The sequence below is a fragment of the Canis lupus genome, chromosome 8 (genome assembly GCF_003254725.2).
Source record: "Canis lupus dingo isolate Sandy chromosome 8, ASM325472v2, whole genome shotgun sequence".
Lineage (NCBI taxonomy): Eukaryota > Metazoa > Chordata > Mammalia > Carnivora > Canidae > Canis > Canis lupus.
Genome location: NC_064250.1, coordinates 30,184,020 through 30,207,006, shown reverse-complemented (window position 1 = coordinate 30,207,006; position 22,987 = coordinate 30,184,020). Strand labels below are relative to the sequence as shown.

General features: G+C 36.8%; 1 protein-coding gene across 47 annotated transcripts in view; it reads left to right on the top strand.

The window, feature by feature from the left end:
* Positions 1-22,987, top strand: part of BMP4 (bone morphogenetic protein 4) — a 348,264-nt gene that overhangs the window by 218,637 nt on the left and 106,640 nt on the right. The window contains exon 13 of one of the 47 annotated variants that reach the window (XR_004818017.2): positions 4,449-4,980. The exons of the other annotated variants lie outside the window; for them this stretch is intronic. The gene's annotated coding sequence lies outside the window, so the exon portion shown is untranslated. Of the gene's footprint in view, positions 1-4,448; positions 4,981-22,987 lie in introns of those variants that run through there. 47 annotated transcript variants of the gene reach the window in all.

The window sequence follows — 22,987 nt, the reverse complement described above, 5'->3', positions numbered from 1 at the left end:
CTTCCTTCTTCCATTCTTCCATAAATATCTGTCTGTATTTCCCTGTCAAGATGAGATGCTTTTACTTTTTTTTTTTACTTCTTGCTGAGACACAAGGAACCTTATAATTGAATCTGTTGTCTACTGAGTCATAGGTAACTGATATATGTTAAATATTACCTATATAAACTGTGTTAAAATCTGCTGCCAAAAGTAATGATACCTTGTGGCAATTACTGATAAAACAGGACAGACTATTTCTTCATTCATCTGGCCCTTGACAGAAACAAAAGCCACTGGCTTTGAATGAGGAGACCTAAGTTCTGGAGTTGGCCTTTGTTTTCACTATAGCTACGTGAGATCATTCATTGCAAGTACTGTGGCAAAGGTAAAGGAAGTGTATAGGAGAGCCCCATACAGATTTCCTTTGAAGGGAGACTCTACTGCAAGGAGCACAGTGAACTTTGCAAAGAGATTCCCAGACAGATGACTTTGCCATGTCTTCTCCCATGACATTTGAAGCTTCTTCTATTTCCTGCCCACTCATAGCTAAGATAGCAGCAGGAGGAAATCCAGTGTTCTGGTAATAGCGGGCTTTGGTTTGGAGTGATCTGGCTTAGTCATTTCATTAGGGAATACCTAGCTATCAGAATTTTAGGCTCTTTCCTCTTGGGATGGTATCTTAGTACATTCACAGTAATGTAGGTTCTTTCTAGCATGCACCTCAAGATTCTCGCAGCCTCTCTACCCATTACCCAAATTTAAATCCACTTCACATTTTGAGGTATTTGTTGTAGTAGCACCGTACGTCTCAGTACCAGTATCTTTTTTAGTTGATTCAGGCTGCTACAACAAAAATACCCTTGACTGGGTGGCTTATAAACAACAGAAATGTATTTCTCAGAGTACTGGAGGCTGGGAGGTCCAAAATCAATGTGCTGGCAGATTGTTTGCTTGGTATGGGACCACTTCATAGATGGCTGTCTTCTTACTTTGTTCTCACATGGTGGAAGGGGTGAAGGAGCTCTAGGGTCTCTCTCATATGAGCACTAATCCCATTTGTGAGGTCTCTGCCCTTATGACCTAATCACCCCAAATGCCTTACCTACAAATACCATCTCACTGGGTTTAGGATTACAACATATGAATTATGGAGGGATACATTTCATTTAGTCTGTAGTAGACAGTCTGTTTTCCCAAAGATAAATCTCATCTTTTTACTGGGATATATAAGCCTGTCTTTCAAGGTTCTGAGAGTCACATGGAGAGAGGGTGTATGTTTGAGTGTGGGGAGGTGGGGTAAATTTTTACCATTCAGTAGTTTCACTTCATTTACTTCAGTCCCCTATTTTCAATATGGCCTAGCCTCCCTTAGCTTTGTCTCCATTCCTGAATCTGCATCTCTTTGGTCCGTTTTCTTGACAGTGTAAATAAAGTTCTCTGTTCTAGTTTTCTGTTCAGATGGGAAAGAGACTGCTTGCTGCATGCACCAAAGAATGGGAAAAGGAGATCTGTGAGTCTGACTTCTCATACAACCTTTCCACGAACTCTCTTTTCGAATCTGTCTTCCACCTCCAATTTTAGAGACACTGGTATCTCTCATTTCTTCTAAAATTTTGCTGCAGCTGTCTCGTCTCTATCCTCTTTGCCTTGATTTATGTCTCTCTCCCCTTTCACCATTTTATTTTGATGAGGTTTGAGGTAGAACAGGAGGTAGATGCATGTGTTCAGTCTTTCATGTTTAACTGGAAGGCTTCTCCCAGGAGCTCTGGAAGGTCTGCTTGGCAGCAGTTACTCCTATTGGGTGGGTGGGTGAGGGGTGGCTACAGAGAGGAGTGAGCTTTTAAACTTTAAACTACGTTAAGCTTAGGAGATCATACCTAATTCCGTGATTTGACCCTGATGAGAACCGAAAACCTGCTGAGTATGAGTAGAATTAGCTCCAGAAAGCTCAGACTTCAAAGCATTTAACATTTTGTATTGTTACGGAGTTAGTTTTTTGAGTTGCCTAGGATAAGACTACAGTTAGGAGATATTGTGGTAAGATGACCAAGAAGCCACCAAAAAAATGCTAGCTTGATTTTTTGGGGGTATACAAAAATCTCCTGAAAATTCAATTATTCTTTAATAATTAGTAACTTATTACTCTGGTTAAGTGGGGGAGATTGGTTATGTATAGGGGATTCATCAAATAAGTAAAAAATATTGAGACTTATGAAAGAAGTTAAAAACATAATAAGGAGGAAAGCTAGATTTAATCCTGTGATGTTGGATTGGATTTGGAGATAGGTTTATCATTCTCAATATATAGAGCTAAATATAGATATATAGATGCAAATCTGAGTATATATATGTACATGTTGGTAATATAAATAAAGACTAAATTTAGATGTAATTGTGGTGTGTGTGTGTGTGTGTGTGTACATATACATAAACTATGTGTTTCCTACTTCTGTCTACTGAAAGGACCTGGAAGCAGTAGCACTCTGAGAGAGAGGGATATATCTTGGACCTAGATCCTGGCTTTTATTTATTTGTTTGTTTGCTTTTATTTATTTTTTTTAAGATTTTATTTATTCATGAAAGACACAGAGAGAGAGGCAGAGAGAGAGAGGCAGAGGGAGAAGCAGACTCCCTGTGGGGAGCCTGATGTGAGACTCGATCCTATGACCCCGGGATCATGACCTGAGCAGAAAGCAGATGCTCAACCACTGAGCCACCCAGGCATCCCTAGATCTTGGCTTTTAAATACTATTCTCCATTAAAAGCTACCATGTCTCTGAGTAAATTAATGATTGTTTACTGGACTGGGCAGAGGAGAATATTTTTTGACATCAGAAAGTAAAGAATGTTCAAGAAATTCTGGGAAATATGGAAAGGACATGGAAGCCGGCTTGAAAGACTTCCCACTGGCTTCCACTGGCCAATTAGAGTATTAGAATAAAAAAATAATGGATTGTAACCCATTAAATAGAATAGGAATTCACAAGTCCATACTGATGAATAATGAATACATAAATAGGCAGAAGAGAAAATTCTTACAGTAAAATAGCAATTAATATAAGAAGAATGATGAATTAGAAAAACATCATTTGGCAATTGTAATAGAAATAATTCAGGCAAGAAACATTAGTGGATGCTAAAAATAATGGATTAAAATCTGATGAAAGACAGGATATTTACTTGGAGTCCAAGTATTTCCCAGCAAAGTAATTTTTAATTACAAAAGGAAAAAAATAACCTTACAGTAGAGAATCTTGGCAAGTACTACCTTAATCAGGTAATCAAAATTAATAACACCAGTAATGAGACAATTTAAATTATGTATCACCCAAAAGGATGCAATAAAATGAAAATTTTTGTGATCTATTCTTGACAAAAATCGTAACCATAATCTAATCATGAAGAAACATGGGAAAAACCATATTGAGGGATAATCTACTGAATAATCGGCCTGTACTCTTCCAAAATGGCAAGATCATATAAATCAAACTGAGATATAGTCTCTTTATTAAAGGAGACTAAACAGAAATGGTAATTAAATACCATATGTGATTTTGGATTGCATTTTTTTTGCTACAAAGCAGTGGTTCTCAAAGTATAATTCCAAGACCAGAGCTTTACCCACCACCTGGAAACTTGGTTAGAAATACAAAACTTTAGACCCCATGCCAACCTACTAAATCAGCAAGCCTGGGTTTGGGGCCCAGTGATCTATGTTTAACAAGACCTTCCATTGGTTCTGATGGTCATTACAGCTTGAGATGCACTGCTATACTTGTTGGGGCAATTGTTAAAACTGGGGTAGATGCTTACAATATATCAATGTTAACTTCCTGTTTTACATGTCAGTGTTTTTAGAAGCACATACTAAATTATTCAAGGGTAATGAAAAGTTACACCAGCAATGTATTCTAAGTGAATCAGTAATGAAAAGTTCTTTACAATATAAATGCAACTTCTCTGTATGTCTTAAAAATGCCTAAAATAAAATAAAACAGGAGGGGTTAAGTTATACATTTGTCATATTAGGAAAAAGCCTGACTCATACTCATTCCAACTCTTTTAATGTAATCAAATGTGGCACTAAATACAAAGGATATATATTCCATTACATGTATGGTTAAATCTGCAATGGAAAATAGTTTGTTCTCTTAAGAACCATCTGTGTTTATTTTCAGGTTGAACCAACCCTAAGGTTGCTAACATTCTTTAAAACCATGTTGATGAATGACACAATCTCTGAATCACATCAAAGCAATATGGTTTCTTTGGGGATTCCGTATCAGAGGGAAAACATTTCTGCTGAATAGCATCTGTCTATCCATATGCAGAAAGAGTCAACACGTGAAACTGAAAGATAATTGTTTTCAAATTGGCTAGATGACACACACAGCCCCTCATTCTCAACTGCGTTACTAATTGCCTGAATACAATCCCTGATCTGATTTTTTTTTCTCTCACTGTAGATTCTTTGCAAGACTTTCCATTGCACACAACTAAATACGGCAAGAGCAAAATGTAGCCTGAGAGAAGTACATATGTTGGATTAGATTCAAATATGCAGGGTTTTATCTAGAAGGAAAAATCCTTTTAGAGTTAGAGAGGAAGTGAATCAGTCCCATGGACCTTGGCTAACTGACTGATTCACAAACATTGGTGGTTGGCGGTTGTTTTTCTACTTTTGGTTGTCTACTTTGAAGCCATTATACAACATCCAAATCCCTAGCTCCATTCTTCCTGGTGTTTTGGTGGTCATGCATTTGTTCTGATACTGAGAATGGAGAGTTCCCTTCCAGCCAGCAAGTGTTCCTTCCCCAGCCATAATCCCTCAGAAGAGCTGAATCTGATCAGTTATGTCACAACTGAAGAAGACTACATTTGTTTTAGCAAAGTTTATTTAGAACATCCTGCTGCTAATGTCAGCACACAGATTGGGCAAGTTCCACCAAAATAACTTTCAGACTATTTGTATTCAATTAAATGTTTATTTAAAATTTCCTTTGGGTTTTTACTGCTGTAAATGTATTGTTCATTTTTCACATACCAGGCACTGTTGTTTAGTCTCAAGGGCATTACTTGTTACAAATTTAACAACTGTGACATATTAAAAACAACATTTAGGGAAGAAAGTAGGGTTGAGAGGATATGACCAGATGTTTCCGTGGTGTTTCACCAAAATGTTGCTTAAATGCCAACAAGATTTTAAAAGGAACTTTTTTCCCAAAGTGTACCCACTTGACTGGGCCCTAAATACACTGCTATCATAGTTCTATTAGAAAACCCATTTCATTTTCATTTTAATCACAGTTTTCTTGAAGATACTTAAAATCTTTTCACTCTCATTTTTTAAAATTTACTATGACCATAAAAATAATCATGGCTGTGCCACATGCTAATTTGTGACCCAGATTTTCTTGTTGACTAAAATAGGGATGTGGTCCTTACCTCCTATGATTGTTACAGAAGTTAAGTGACATAACTTACGCAGCACTGTTAGCCTAGTACTTGGTGCACAGTAATAACAAATAATGTTTGTGTTATTACAAACTGTACTAATTATTGTAACAAGCACAAAACCCCACTGAGTGCCCTGGTGTATATTTCATTAGGAAAAATGCAGACTTCCCTGCAAATTTCAATTCAATTTCAGTGTTTTGTGAGATTGTCACTTAGTAGTAGGAGAAGGGCCCGTCAAGAATCAACTTCAGAAGAAAGTCATTATTATTTTTAAATAAGTCTGGTGGTAATTAGATAAGACCTCTCTGAGCTGATTTCTAAATTCAAGAGCAGTTAGAAAAGGAGCCTGCAGGTAAATAGAACAGAGAGATTGTCTGCACCCAAGTGGAGGATTCCAGGTTTGCTCGTCTTCTGTGGGAATTCTATTGATGTCAGAGGGTTAATAGAGCTTTTTAACAGTAGATGGGGGCCCTGGAGTTTCATGATTTGGCCCACATTCAAAAATATACAAAAATATAAAAGTCAGTGAAGCAAATGCTGTTCAGCAGAAGTTTTTCAGGGAAAAGGGATAAGCTTGATCCAAAAATATTTTGGAGGGTGGAGACATTCCAAGCATACCATTCCATGCCTGTGCCAATGGAATGTGGGCACAGCACAGGAACAATGTCCAAGGCTGGAGAGCTTTAGAGGACCAGGGAAATTTTGAGTGAAAAACACAAAACAGTGAACCTGCCCCCAACAAAAACCAAGTATCCCTATTTACAGGTTGAGTAGTGAATTCAAAGTAAATTTTAAGTCCATAAACTATGAATTCCTGAATTTGGTACCAAATAATTGTAGTTGCATTTTGCAAATGTATACCTCTACACTGGTCACACACACATATTCTCTCTATCTCTCTCTCTCTCTCTCTCTCTCTCTCTCTGAATTGGAAGGAGAGATTAAGTTCCAATTATTACGTTTAAATCCCAGACTGGAAATAACATTTTGTCTCTTTCCATTATCTTTGACTCTAGGCTGGTAAAGCTGCCATAATGAAAATTAAAAATAAACACAAATACGGACTGCTTTTCCATATTAATCATGAAAAGGGAGTAATTCCTAGACATTCACAGACTTTTTGCATAAAGTTTATTTGCTTGTAATGATTATTTGCTTGTTAATGGTTGTTGTATTTTTCTCATCAGTGTTTGTGATCCTTCAAGACATGAGGGGATTTTGATTTTAAAAGATCCCCATTATTCCCAAGAACTATATTGGCCCATAGTTTGAGCATATGGTTGTGTCTGTTTGCAGTTGTTCATCTTCATTCCTCTCTATTGGTAAAACTGAGGAATGAGGAAACTCGTGGTTGTCCAAAGATGACTTAGGATTTTTTAATTGAAAACTTCAGTCAAATGTCTTTCAAGAAATACTTTGCAAAAACAAACAAATTTTGCAAACTGTTTTTACTAAAAGAGGCATTCCCTTTTTCCTTGACCTGATAATCTATTTAACGGAAGATGAACAGTTCAATGTATGGCAAAGAACCATTCCAGAAGTTGCCTGGAAGTGGGATGACTTAGTGTTTCTCAAAGGTGGGGCACAGCTCATCTCAGTCAGAATCCCCCAGGGAGTTTTTAAAACTGCAAATTCTGGGGTCCCACTCCAGCCCTACTGAGTCCAGATTTCCTCGAGTGGGGACTGAAAAGCTGCATGTTTCATTGACTCTGCAGGTGATTCTTAGGCAGGAGTCTCTTCAAAATGGAAATTAGTAGTTATATCTGAAAAGCCAGTAGTGCTTTCTGCCCAGACATTCCCCTAGCTTTGAAGAGAGGGTCAGTGATGCATTGCTTTTGAAAAAATTCCAATTTGATTCATAGAGCAAATCATTTTCCCTCCTCTTAATGTTTTCTTCTAGCTCTGTTTTTCTTCATGGGCTCAATCATCCAGTCTTCACACAATAGAATTTGGAGTTGAACAGTCTACAAAAGGTTGTTGTTATTGTTGGTCATTGTTTTATTCCTAATGCCTCTGCATTACTGGTCAGTGACCATGATCTGCATTTTCAGGCAAGGAAAGTATATATATTAACAACTGAGTCACCTGAACCTCACCAGGTATGGAATGTAGTCTCTTACAATACCTTATCTAGGGCAATGGTTCTTCACCTTGACTGCATGTTAGAATTGCTGGAAAGGTTTAAAACTTTCAACACCTAGGACCCACCTCAGACCAATGTCATCACAACCTCCAGGGGTACAACCCAAGCATCTATACTTTGTAAAGCTCCCCTGGTGACTCCAGGGTGCAACTTAGACCAAAAACTATTGTCCTGGAGCATCTATAGAAAGTGCATTGAAGCCTTTAGGACACCCAAAGGAGATCATCAGTATTTTTCTTTACAGACATAATTTCTCCTATCTGCACTACACTCTAACAGGAGGAGAAAGTTTAGGAGCTATTTCTTATTGAAATGAGAATTTAAAATTTCTTTAGTGTTCAGCCACCATTTCAGAAGATCCAGTGTGAAATGCTACAGTGTGAATGTTGAAGTTGTTTCAAGTGCACACGCATAGACTTATACATGGTGTGAACCATCCCTGCCCACCTACGAAACTCCCCTACCCCAACCTATCACTTTGTCTGTTTCAGAGAATCTATGAAATTTATCGGTCTTTGGCTGTCTTCTTAAGAGCTGGTAACAGATCTCCAGTGAGCTGAAACAGGAAAAGTTGTTTTAAACCATTGACTGCTTAATAAATTAGCACTAGACGGCTCTTAGCCTAATTTATCTCTGAAAGCCAGTTTCCCAGGGTATCAGAGCAATACCACAAGAAAAATTATTTCCATTAAACACCACAAAAATGTCTTTCCTGTGATACTTCATTGAAAGGGTGACATGTATGAGATTCTCAGTCACAAAACAGGAAAGAAATGTTTGAAAGTTAAATTAAAAAGTAAAGCACAGTTAAGATTTTATTGAGCTTAAACCCCATTCCTACCCCCTAAACATATAAATCTGTTCTGTGTTCTGTGTCTCCCACTCAGATGGGTGATAAATTTTGGATGCTGAATTCTTCTGTCTCTAAAAATAACGTTTACCTAAAGTGAAGTGCAACATCTGGGTCCACTGGGGGAGCATGAAGTGGCCTTTCAGGTTAATTATTTGTGTGGTCAGGTTAGATTTCCCAACCCTGAAAATGATACCAGTTTTGTTTCTCTTGGCCCCTACCCACCACAGGTAAAGACTCCTGTCCCAGTGACTTTCCCATAGGTCTGCTTCTTCATGCAGAATGTTGCCATCAATGCCCCAACATTGAGGAAGTAGAATATTTGTCACCTGCTCTCTGACCTGAAAGACATATTGTGCCCCGAGGTCCCTCTGTTACTGTGGTTAGGAATAGAGTGAAGAATCACCCCACTGCTGTCAGAGTGTGCCATCAGAACAGAATCAGAGGTCCCTAATATTCTCAAAGGAATGTCTCTTTGCCATCTCCATCAAAGGGTATGTCTGCTTATCTAGATCAGAGAGTAGATTGTGATGGTCATGTGCATTTTTAGATACTACCCAAGTAGGGGAGGTAACAAGGCTGGCATTAAGTTGACCATAAAAAGAACTCTTTCCCTGACCTTTCTAACACTCCATATTCCAAAAGAGGCTAATACTGTGGAAAAAGAAGCCTTATGAAGGAATGTAGTGAGAGCAACCAGATGTCCAGGGTGATCCTAGGAAATGATGGTCTTTAGTTATTATTTTAAAAAATATGAATAAGGGATGCCTGGGTGGCTCAGCGGTTTAGTGCCTGCCTTTGACTCAGGACATGATCCTGGAGTCCTGGGATCAAGTCCTGCATCAGGCTCCCTGTGTGGAGCCTGCTTATTCCTCTGCCTATGTCTCTGTCTCTCTCTCTCTGTATCTCTCATGAATACATAAATAAAATCTTTAAAAAAATAAAAAAATATGAATAAAATCACAGCTTGAAATAAATTTTTAAAATCTCTAGATCTTTGTATAAATTTGAGTCCAAGCATTTTCATCCATGGCATAAATTTTTCCAGACATTGACTAGAGACTTGGGAGTTATCTTTCCATTTTTCTCCTTTCCCTACCAAATTCTGTTAATTCCTCTCTCTTTTCCATTTTCTTGGCCACTTCCTCTCTTTAAGCTTGATTGTTTCATTTTGATCTATTGTAAAAGGCTCCTTACTCATCTCTAGACCTTTAACTTTTCAGAATTAAAGGTCATCCTATACGCACCATCACCAGAGCAAGCTTCTTGGATTGTTGCTTTGCTCAAATCACTACTCTCTTTAAACTTACGTGGTGACTCACCCATTGACTACTGAATAAAATCATGACAACTTATCCTGGTATTCAAGGCCTTTTACCGTTTGGTTCCAAATTATGCTTCCTATTTTATGCTAATGCCCATGCTCTAGCAAAGGACACCTCCACAGCCCCTTATTTCTTAACCTCATCTTGCCCTTTCTTACCTCTGGTTTTCTCTCCACCTGGACTGTCACTTTCCCTCATCTGTTATTCATGAAATCTTGCTTCTTTTCCTCTAAAACTCACTCAGAAGCTCCCTCTTTCTTTTGTAAAGTCTTTTCTCGCCACTTTAGTCAGAAACTTTCTTTGCCTCCCTGTCCTCTAGCATTTGATTAGAGCTAATCTCAAGGCTCTTAACATGCATTGTCTTGTACTATAGTTATTGGGTACCTTGTTTAGCCTTCTCATTGAAATTTCTGGAGGGTATAAACCACATCCTTATTCTTCAACATGCCTTGTACATGTTGGAGGATGAGTGAGTAAATGAATAAAGTTAAATACTACTTCCTTCCCTTCTTAATCCTTACACTGAAAAAGTATGGTGTGGGACATAGGCCCTGGAAAATTCTCTAGTACATCTTATTTGTGGGTAGTCAGGAGACCTTGGCATATCTGAATTCAGATCAGTTTTCCCAAGACTATGTATGTATGTAGAGGCTTATCTTAATGAGCAGTTACTCCCGGGTCTTTGGAATTTCAGGGATGGAAGGGGGGGAAAGGTGTGGGCCTGTAGTCATAAAACATGTATTTTAAAAAATTTAACCAGAAGTTGCATAACTTTCTGAAAATTTGAGGCTCAAAGCTGGCAGGTATGTGGTGCAAGTGGCTTGGGTGCTGCTGAGTCGGTTTACCTTTGGCATGCTTATTCTGGAAACCTGGCCGCAAGACTTGGGCAGATCATTAATTTATAGGCTGAAAGGCAAAAGACACTTAAAAGAAAAAAAGATACTTCAAAGGATTAAAATGGTGCAGTACAAGATGGCTTAATATAGGTGAATAATAGGCCCTCACATACTAACTTCTCTTTACTCAAGTTATTTTTTCAAGCAGAGATTTTGGGGTAAATGTGAGCCATCACAACTTTCTATGTAACCATTATACATAACAGCAATGTAAATCAGATCCTTTGTTTCTCTTATTTCCCACAGTACCATGACTGTTAGCATTAACAAAGTTCTAGACATTGTTCAAAGATTGAAGGTGAAGATGAATTAAGTGAATAGTTGAGGCCCTTAAGGTTTTCCTTTTAAAAATTTTTAAAATTTATTTATTTTAAATGATTTTATTTATAAATTGACAGAGAGAGAAAAAACAAGCAACGGGAGTGGCAGGCAAAGGGAGAAGCAGGCTCTCTGGGAGCCCGAAGTTTTTCCTTTTTAAAAAATATCCGTTATTGAGATGAACTTGTCAATAATGACCTGTATTATCTCTTAATTCCATTTTGCCTAGGTAGCCTCAAATTTTTTTATTTGTAACACAAGAGTAATAGTAATTTTGCCTATCCTGTAGGATTATAACGAGGATTGAATAACAAATGTGAAAAGTATATTTAAAAAAGATTTTGTACCTTCTGAAGCACTGTGCATATGTTTGCATGTTGTAGGAATGTGTGTGTTATTCAAGTAATGCAGCTGATTATTATCTAGCTTATATTAGCTCTTGGAGCCATACTTCTCGTCAGACCACTTTCAGTTTGTGTAAATAGGTAGATAGATAGATAGATAATGGATTGATAAGTGGATAGATGAATGGGTCAAGTATAAATGTGCAAATACTTATGTTTCTATTTTAAATATATAATTAACAATTATACTTTATCAGATAATTAAAAATTTAGAAGTGAATCCAAACTAGGAGATTAGGTTGAATGGATTTTACAAATACTGTTTGTTTGGTGTTAAATATGAGTTTAGGTTCTTTCAATAGTTGGGAAATGTCCTCTAGTACAGTGCTTTCTAAATATGGTCTATGGGCCCTTGTTGGTACATAAATTAATTGTTCCCAGTAGCAGTAATAATGAGCACATGGCCTAGTTTACTACCTTTATTCCCCCATAAAAGTTTCTTGGTTTCTATCCTGGCACAAGGTGGTTAAGTCCTCATGAACTGACAAACAATAGTTTGTCAGCTGTAGTAGCACTGCTCTAATAGCAATAGATACCTTGCTATTGGGGCATTCATTCATTCCTTCAACAAACATGTCTTGGGGACCATATTAGTTATGGTAACCCTAGACATTGTAGCAAATAAGTCACTTATTTGAGCACCTACACTTAATGTAATAAAAACCTATTTCTCAGAAGCATTATAGTCTATGCAGGTGCTCTTCATCTGGTGCCTTTCTCTGTGGTCCTTGGGAAAGTGGCTCCTTCTGTCTTGTGGCCCACTCTTTTCTAGTCTGCAAGAGTACTCTGCATTTGGATAGCAATAGGAAAAGAGGTGATGGGGAAGATGAAGCCTTAACCATTAATTTTAACTACTACATATTTTAACACATCATTTCTCACATTCTCTTTCTGAGGACAAGTGCCCTCCCATATCCCCATGCAAAGGGACTGGAAAATATAATCCCTGGCTTTGTAGACACTTATGCTTATTTTGTTTTGTTTTGTTTTAGAGAGAAAGAGCACATGCATGGTGGGGGGTGCAGAGGAAGAGGGAGAGAATCTTAAGCAGACTCCATACCCAGCATGGAGTTGGACATGGGTCTTGATCTCAAGATCCTGAGATCATGACTTGAGCCAAAACCAAGAGTCAGACACTTAACCAACTGATCCACCTAGCCACTTTGGCTTTGTGGACACTTCTGAGTATTACCATTTCATTAGGGAAGGGGAGCAAAATATTTTGATGGTCACCTAAAGCAATGTTTCTCAGACCATCTGTGGTGAAGGATCAGTTCTGTTTTTAAAAATTTTCAATCTATCACAACCTAATACTTGAAAAAAATCCTATAAAAATGAATTTATAGAAAATTAAGTCAAGGATATACAAAATAAAATTAGTTTTTATAATTAGATTCAAAAAATTAATTAATTAATTAAAAAAACAAAATTAGTAATTTTTATTAGAGTTTCTCTACTTAGCTCATTGAGGACTGATTGGTAGCATCACACACAGACTGGCGACATTTATGAACCACACTTGAGTTGTGTAGTTCTAGATTTCTGGAGTTAAAATCAATAGTGAACGTGGAATTTTTTTCATGTAGGGCAAGAGACAATAAACAAATTAATAAATAAGGTTATCTTATGGTAGCAATAAGCATTATGAAGACATGTGGCCCAGGGTCTTCTAGAGAGAACTTCTTGAAGAGGATCTTTGTTATGATCAAGATAGAAGAGGAAAACATATTTAGAACAAAAAGATACAACCATATTTAAATTTGTTATGCTTCATTTTAATTTCTGACTTCAAAATTTTCATAAGGATTCAGAGGATAGCCCTTCTAAAAAAACAAAAGGTAATATAAAATATTTTAAAATCTTTCTCTTTTCCTAAGATAACATACATATTAATTATTTTTTTAACAGCTTTATTGAGATATTATTCAGAAACCCTGTATTTAATTTAAGGCATAGAATCTAATAGTTTATAATATACTTACAGATATGCACCCAGCCATCACCACAATCAATTTTAAAAGGTTATCATTATCTCAAAAAAACGCACGACACTGAAACAACCCTGTTCCCTTTAGCTGTCAAATCCATATCACCCATTGCACCCAGCCCTAAGCAACCACAAGTCTACTTTCTGTCTTTTGCCTATTCTTGACATTTTCTAATTGGAATCATATAATATATGGTCTTTTGTGACTGACTTCTTTCAGTTAATGTTTTCAAGGTTCAGCTATGTTGTAACATGTATAAGTACTACATTCCTTTTTATGATGGAATAATATTCCATTATATGGATATACCACATTTGTTCATCCATTCATCAGTTGATGGAAATATGAGCTGTTTTCATTTTGGGGATATTATAAATAATGCTGCTATAAACATTTGTATGAGTCCTCCAACTGTATTCTTTAAGAGTATTTTGGTTATTATGAGTCCCTTGCAATTCCATATGAATTTTAGGAACAGTTTAAGAATTCCTATAAAAAAGTCAGCAAGGAAATAAAAGTCAGCAAGGATACTGATAGAGATTTTGTTAAATGTATAGATTAATTTGAGGAGTATTGGCATGATAACAATATTAAATCTTCTGATTCATGAACATGGGATATTTCCATTTATTTATATCTTCTTTAATAATGATTTCTTTTGGGATGCCTGGGTGGCTCAGTGATTGAGCATCTGCCTTTGGCTCAGAGTATGGTCCCGGAGTCCTCGGATGGAGTCCTGCATACGGGGAGCCCACTTCTCCCTCTGCCTATGTCTCTGCCTCTCTCTCTGTCTCTCATAAATAAATAAAATCTAAAAAAAAAACAAAACAACAAGAACAAAAAGATTTTTCTTACTAGTCATTTCTAATTTTTAGAGTATTCAGTTTTGCACTTTAAAAAAATCTATTCCTAAATATTTTTTGATGCTATTGTAAATGAAATTATATTCTTAATTTAATTTTTGGATTATTCATTATTAGTGTATAGAAATACAATGGATTTTTGTATATTGATCTTGTATTTATGACCTTGCTGAAGACATTTATTATTCTAAATTTTTAGTGGATTCCTTAGGATTTTCTGTATACAAGTTCACATTATCTGCTAATAGAGATAGTTTTACATTTTCCTTTCCAGTCTAGATGATTTTTATTTCTTTTTCTTGCCTAATAACCTTGTTCAAACCTCCACTATAATGCTGTATGGAAGCAGTGGGAGTGGACATCTTTGACTTGTTCCTGAACTTAGAAAGCATCCAGTTTTTACCATTAGGTATGATGTGTGGGTTTTTGTGCAGGCCCTTTATCAAGGTGAGAAAGTTTCCTTCTATTCCTAGTTTGTTGAATATATTTATTGTGAAACGGTTTTGGATTTTGTGAGATACTTTTACTTCATCTTTTGAGATGATCCTGTGGCTTTTGTTTTGTATCCTATCAATATGATATATTAATTGATTTTCAGATGCTAAACCAACCTTGCATTCTGGGAAAAAATCCTAATTGATCATCCTTTATAATTCTTTTTATGTGGTACTGGATTCAGTTTGTTAGTGTTTTGTTTAGGATTTTTGTATCCATGTTCATAAAAGATACTGGTTTGTAGTTTTCTATGAAATTTATGTCTCGTTTTGGTTCCTAGGTAATACTGGTTTCACAGAGTGAGTGAAAAAGTATTATCTCCTTTTGCATTTTTTGGAATACTTTTTGAAGAATTGATTTTAAATTAATTTTAAGGAATTAATTCTTTAAATATTTTGTAGAATTCACCAGTGACAGTTGATTTTTAGTGTTGTTCAAATCTTCTATTTCTTTGTTGACCTTCTGCATTTGTTCTATCCATTATTGAAGTATTGACATATCCAACTAGTGTTATTGAATTGTCTATTTCTCCCTTCATGATCTTTGCTTTATGTATTTTGGTGCTGTTTTTAGGGTTATATACGTTTATAGTTATATCTTCCTGATGAATTTATCTTCTTTATACAAAATGTCTCTATCTCTAGTAATGTTTTCTGTTTTAGAATCTATTTGGCCTATTAGTGTAGCCACCCCAGATTTGCAGTTGCTCTTTGCATTTCATTTCATTTTCATTTTCCATACTTCTACATTCAGTTTATTTGTATCTTTGAATATAACATGTGTCTCCTATAAAATAATATAATTGGATCCTGTTTTTTTTTAATCCAGTATTTTTTAATCTAGCCTTTTGCTTGGGTTGTTATACTATTCAAATTTATTTTTTATTTTATTTTACTTCAAATTGTATTTATTTGACAGAGAGCACAAGCAGGGGGAGTGGCAGGCAGAGGGAGAGGGAGAAGCAGGCTCCCTGCAGAGCAGGGAATCTGATTCAGGGCTCAATCCCAGGACCTTGGAATCATGACCTGAACCAAAGGCAGACAATTAACCAACTGAGCCACCCAGGTGCCCCTATACTATTCACATTTAATGTGTTTATTGATATAGCTGGATTTTGTCTGCCATTTTACTCTTTGTTCTCTATATGTCTCATATCTTTTTCTTTGTTTCTCCTATACTGCTTTGTTTTGCATGAAATGAATATTTTCTAATGTAGCATTTTAATTCTTGCATGATTTTTCACTATTTTTTGAGTTATTTCCTTAGAGTTGCTCTAGTGCAATATAGATATATTTATATTTATATATAGCATATATATGTATGCTTATCAGAATCAACTTCAAAAAAAACCCCACAAAACAACAAAAAAGAATCAACTTCAGATTTAAGCTTACTTAGTTGCAGTGAGATATAGAAACATTTATATAGAGCTATATTGTCTTCTCCTTTTTGTTATATATGTTATTTTTGTTATATATATAATTGTTATACATATTCTGTAAATATTACAAACTCAACAATACAGTGTTAAAACTCTTACTTTACATAATTTTATGACTTTTTAAAGATTTTACAAATATCTTCTCCCATTTGGTACGTTGCCTTTTGTTTTGTTGATGGTTTCCTTTACTATGCCCCCAATAGTTTATTTTTGCTTTTGTTTCCCTTGCCTGAAGAGACATATCTAGATAAATGTTGCTAAGGCTAATGTCCAAGAGATGGCTGCCTATATTTTTTTCTAGTTTTATGTTTTCAGGTCTCACATTTAGGTCTTTAATCCATTTTGAGTTTATTTTGGTATATGATGTGAGAAATTATTCCATTATTTTGCATGTAGCTGTCTACATGTTTTCTCAGCACCATTTACTGAAGAGACTCTTTTCCTCGTTGTATATTTTTTACTCCTTTGTCATAGCTTAATTGACTATATAAGCATGGGTTTATTTCTGGATTCTTTCTTCTGTTCCATTGACCTATTTGTTTTTATGCCAGTACCAATACTGTTTTGATTGATACAGCTTTGTAGTTTATCTTGAAATCCGGTATTGATATAACTCCATCTTTGCTCTTTCTCAAGATTGCTTTGACTATTTGGGGTCTTTTGTAGTGCCATACAAATTTTGGTGTTCTTAGTTTTCAGCATTTTTACTACAGTGTGTCTATTTGTGAATCTGTTTGTATTTATCTTACTTGAAGTTACCAAGCTTCCTAGATGTGTAAGTGAATGTTTTTCAATAAATTTGGGAACTTTTTGGCCATTATTTCTTCAAATATGTTTTCTGCCCTTTCTATTTCTCCTTTCCTTCTGGTACTCACATATGTATATAATGATATTCTTAATGCTATCTCTCTTATCTCTGAGGCACTTTTCATTTGTTTTTATTCTTTTTTCTCTTTGTTCCTCAGATCACATAATCTTTGTCTATTATCTCAAGTTTGCTCATTTTTTTTCCTGCCAGTTCAGATCTACTATGTAGCTCCTCTAGTGTATTTTTACATTTCAGTTATTATACTTTTCAATTGCAAATATTCATCCCCCCATAAGCTCTGTCTCTATTGATATTCTCTATTTGATGTATCACTGTCATCATGCCTTCCTTTTACTTCCATAATCATGATTTTCTTCAGTCCTATGAACATATTTATAATGTTTACTTTGAAGTAATTGTTCATTAAATCCAAGATCTGGTCACTCTCACAGGTAGTTTGTTTCCCTCTTATTTTCTGGTGTAAAGAGCATACTTTCTTATTTCTTTGTGTGTCCCATAGTTGTTTTTTTTTTTTTTTAAGATTTTATTTATTCATGAGAAACACACACACACACACAGAGAGAGAGAGAGAGAGAGAGAGGCAGAGACATAAGCAGAGGGAGAAGCAGGTTCCCTGTGGGGAGCCTGATGTGGGACTTGATCCCAGGACCCTGGGATCATGCTCTGAACCAAAGGCAGATGCTCAACTACTGAGCCACCCAGGCATCCATCCCATAGTTTTTTTTTTTAATGGAAACTGGACATTTTAGATAATAGAGTGTAGCAACTCTAAGTATTGGTCCCGCACTTTGGGGCTTGTTTTTGTTATTTGCTTGTTTATTTGTTTAGTGACTATCTGTATTACTTTAGTGAAATCTATTTCCTCCCTACAGTTTGACGTCACACAGCCTTAGGTGTGCCCACAGTCACCCTGAGATGAAAGTGGTTTTGCAGGGCTCTCTTAGATGGTCTCTTTTTCTGATTACAATTAGCTATTAAGTGCCACTAGTTGCCGGCTGATTGCTATATTGTTTTCAACAATACTGGTGTGTAAATTGCTTTATTAAAGTAACCTAATCAAATTCTGGCTCTTTTGAAGGTGTTGTAGAAGTTAGTATTAGAGATTTGTTCTGACTCCAGTTGTGCTTCCCAGTTCTTTTCAGCAAATTAGTCAGTTTATAGTTTAGCATTTATCTCTAATGAGCCTATCAATCCCCTTCCAGTTTCCTTTTACCACAGATTCTGTTTTGGGGAGTACCCTTAGGGTTGAACTTCACCACTTTCTATTGGGAATGAAGTCAATTCCTTGGGGAGAGATTTGGAACTATCTGTTGAAAGGCCTGTTTGGATTTTGTAGACTACTTCTCCTTGGCAAAATTTCGGAGCCATGGCTTTGCTCGAGGTGAGGACAAGGCACACTTCTTCTTCTTCTTTTTTTTTTTTAAAGATTTATTTACTTATTTATTTATTTGTTTGTTTGTTTATTTATTTATTTATTTATGATAGAGAGGCAGAGACACAGGAGGAGGGAGAAGCAGGCTCTATGCCGGAAGCCCAACATGGGACTTGATCCCGGGACTCCAGGATCACACCCTGGGCCAAAGGCAGGTGCCAAACTGCTGAGCCACCCAGGGATCCCCGAATGGCACACTTCTAAATGACATCCTTACTTTGGAGTTGAGCACTCAGTGGATGGGGTAGCAGCCCTAGATGTTCTTGGTTTGCCTCTCTTGTCATGGAATCCTTGACCCACAGACTGCAGCAAGGGCATTTAGGGTCCCAGTTCACAGTGGCACCATGTTCAAGGTAAGGGTTTTATCCTATTCATGGAGGCTGAGTAGAAGGTGAGAGGCCTCCCCTTCCACCCCCAATTGGGTGTGTTCTCCTAGAACTTAGCCTCAGCAAGCAACAGGTAGCTGAGGTAGGATGAAAACTGCTAGCATTCTGCCCTTATTGGGAAGATATTTCTCTAACTAGAAACTCAGAGGAGAGGGTTTTCTGTATTACTGGCCATACCAGTCTGGAGTGGAATTTCTATCTCAATGCTGGAGTTGGAGAGAGGATGTAGTTTTTCATTCAGATCCCACAGATTCTTGCAGTTCTTATTGGGATTTAGATATTTTTTTTTTTAAGATTTTATTTATTTATTCATGACAGAGAGAGAGGCAGAGACACAAGCAGAGGGAGAAACAGGCTCCATACAAGGATCCTGATGTGGGACTCGATCCTGGGACTCCAGGATCACACCCTGAGCCAAAGGCAGACGCTCAACCGCTGAGCCACCCAGGCGCCCCGGGATTTAGATATTTTTGAATAAATATTTCTTTATTTGCTCTATGCCCTTAGGACCATGGACCGTTTCCAGAGATTTTAGGTGTTTTTTTTTTCCTAATTATAATTTTCACCATTTTCACAGGGGAATGATTCTGTGGAGCTTCTTGCGGTATCATTGCCAGAAGTAAAAATCTTATATGTTAATTTTTTCATTTTCTCACTCACTCAATTTTATTGAGTGTGTTATGTGTCTGGTGCTGTGGTAGGAGCTGAAGATACAATGGTGAATAAAACAGACCTGGAACTTGCTGAAGTAGACAAGACAAAAACAAAACAAAAAAGGATTATAAACCACTTGGGCAAACATGCTCATTGCATTTTGAATTAATAATGAATGAACAAGTGAATTATATGAAAAAATCTTAAGGAAACTATGGAACTAGGAAAGGCCTGTTGGATTTTGCTATCAATAGATTACTAGGACTATTTTTTAAAGTGTTTTTAATAGAGCACCATAGACAGAAGCTCATGCCATCTGGCTAAAGAGTGAATGAGAAGAATACAAGTAGGCAAAAGATGTGTTAGCTATTCTTGGAGGAGCTCAATTTTAAAGGAAAAGAAGGGAACATTAGCCAAAGGGTTAACAGACTTTTTTCTTTTACCAATTCTACCCAGCACTGTGCTCCAAAATTTTCAAGAGAAAGGGATATATACTTCTTGTGTCCAGTTGATTTCTCTTGCTCTAATTCTGTGCTAAACAAGCAAGCAGATGATTTAGCTTCTCAGGTGTGTCTGCATACAGACAAAAACAAATGAAATGAACTAATTAGAAAAATTGAGAATTCAGTCTATTGAGAATTTGTAATTCTCATTATAAAGGAAGTAATTGGCATTTGATCCCTGTGGTTTTGAATAGAATGAGCTGACCTTCCTTGGTCTTATCACCTCTAGACAAAACTGATCTTGTCTGCAGAGCAAAGCTCAGACCTGGAGCAGGGGTTCTCCTTGTACCTATCTGTACCAAACTCAAGCCACACTTCATGTTCTAAAACCATAGGACTTGCTAACTGAAGTATTTACATTGTGTTTTTATCAAATAACTTAATAGCAAAGATGGATTTCTTTGAGTTCTGCCTAGTATTATATAATGGGATCATCTATTATCTTTCTGGCAGACATTTTTAGATAAAGAATGGAACTTTGCTAGCAGTTGTTGTTGAGAATGAACTTTCCTAAAGTTAAAATGAAATGTGAAAAGAAATTAAAAAGGTAATGAATGATGGCATGTGAAGGCCAGAAGATAAAGTTACTATCTTGGATATTAGGCAGTAGGTGAAAGGTAGCTAAAGACAGTAATGGCTGAAGAAGTAGAGAGATCCTAAGGAGAAGAGAGGGATAAATGGGGTGGAGAAATATTAAAAGAAAAGGCAGAGTCAATGAGTTGTAATGGTACCTACTTTGCCCAAGTACAAAGTCTCTTCTGTGTGTCCTGACAAACACTGAAAATCAGTTTTCACAAGGGGGCACTTCTAAAGGCATCCTAGTAAGCAATATACTAGAGTACGGTTTTCTTTTCTGACTTGGGTTTTTACCCTAGCATGAAATAAGTTTCCATTTATTCATTCAAATATTTATTGACCCTACTAGATGTCAGTCAGGGGGCTAGGGACCAGGGACATAAGCAAGAGCAAGATAGATAGAAAGGTAACTAATATCAGGTTAATTGGCGGTTATTATTCAGTGTGATAATGTGAGGAAGTACTTGGAATTATGGAAGCAAAGGGGCTTCTAACCCAGACTTGGCAGGTAAATGAGGGTCCCCCAAGGAAGGTTCCCTATTAGGCTAGAATCTCTAACATCCCTAGAACCTAGCACAGTGCTCATCATGTGATAGAAGCTCAATAAGAATAAGATGAATGATTGAATTAATCAAAACCCATCTTTACTTCATTTGCTTGGTATGGAAATAATCCCAATAGGAGAAATCATCCCAAATCATATTCTTTAATTCTTAGTGTTTTCTTATGAGAAGAGAACAAACATATCTGGATTACTGATTAATTAATCTGTCATTTATTTGCCCTTGAAGTTTCATGAATATCAAAATTTTAGAACAAACTTCCAAGCAATTGCTGTAGCAACTAATGTCAATGAAATGTCAAGAAAGTGTAGAATAGATCTTTTAAAAATCAAGGGAAAAGCAATATGTAATGGAAACATTGAAGTGCAAAATATGTTGGGCCTTAATTCAGTGAGGCAAGTGAGGCATTAGTGTTTTCACTGGATATTTACAGATAGTTGAAATAGCTAAGAATCACTTGATTATTATTTGCAGCTACTTCCGTGCACCACAGAGAAACTAGCTGCCAACCCTTCTATTCTAGTGGCTAAAGTTTGGAAAACAGACAAAACTAATGGCTTCAGAGGAATATCCTCATATTAAAACTCCCACAAATAGTGTGATACGAGGCAAGGAAAATAAATTTCAAACGAAAAGATTTACCACTTAGTAGCTTTTGTGATCTGGGTTAGGTCAGTTAATCTTCCTGAGCCTGGTTCCTAATCTATGAAATGCAGATGCCATGATGTTGCCTAACCTCCTGTCATTGCTGTGAAGATCAAAGGAGATCATCTAAGTGAAGGAACTTTGAAAACTGTAATATGATTGTTAATTATTCAAATAATATTATGAATGGAGAATAGAATTCAAATTGCTATGAGTGTGGTCCATGATGAGCAATCTTTAATATTCCATAACCAGCTCCAGAGCCTTTGACCCATTAATGGTTCATCACATAAGATGCGGAAAGAATCACATACTGGATGAAAGATTTCACACTGGATAAAACAGTTTTTTTTTTTTAAAGGCTGGTCCTCTGATCAGTCTAACAATCCAAATTGTGAGCATGTGCATGTGTCTTTTAAGAAGGATACCCCTTTAATCAGGATGCTTCTGAGGCTCTCTGGAGTTCCTGCAGAAGCTGATATGGAAAACTCACTTACCCAAGCGGCCTGAGTCACTAATTAGACAATTTGCACCAATTTGATAGATCCAGCTGTTCAAATAAAACCTGCCCTGATGGGAAGGCTGAGAGAAAGACTGGAAAGGGCAGGATTGGGGATGAGAATCACATCCAGGGAAGACAGCTGAGCCAGCTGCTTTCCTTAGGCGGATGTCTGAGAAGCAACATCTTTATAAGACTAAAGAGTTTATTTTAACTATAAGGAAAAGAAACTAAGTACCAGTCACCACTAGCAAGGGTGATCTTTATCTGCCTTTGTTGGCCTGAGAGAAAGAAAAGGAATCTTAAAAGGCTTCAGCAGCTGCAGGCTCCTCACAGAGGACATCTCCTGCACATTGCTGACATGTCTTGGATTTTTCCAACCTTACCTTGTGTTGGAAGAAATTACTGCGGGAGTTGAATGTCCTCCTACACACGTGACCCCACATGGGTGTTAGCCACTACCCCTCACGCAGCAGAATCAGCATTTCCCAGTCTGGTTCTCGTAAAGGCCAGTGATTGCCCTGTGGAAGGCTTTGTGATCCTTTCCTTGCTTGGAAGCCTCTCTCTTCCAGCACCTGCGAGCCCTCACCCTGAGAGATGGCTAATGTGCTAATTACTCCGAACCCAAAAATGTAAGCTGTAAACAAATGAGAGCTGTGTTTATAATCAATCAGTTTTATGACCTTCTGATGGTGATGATATCAGTGGCGTTTACACTGGAAGACCGCACAGCGTTCT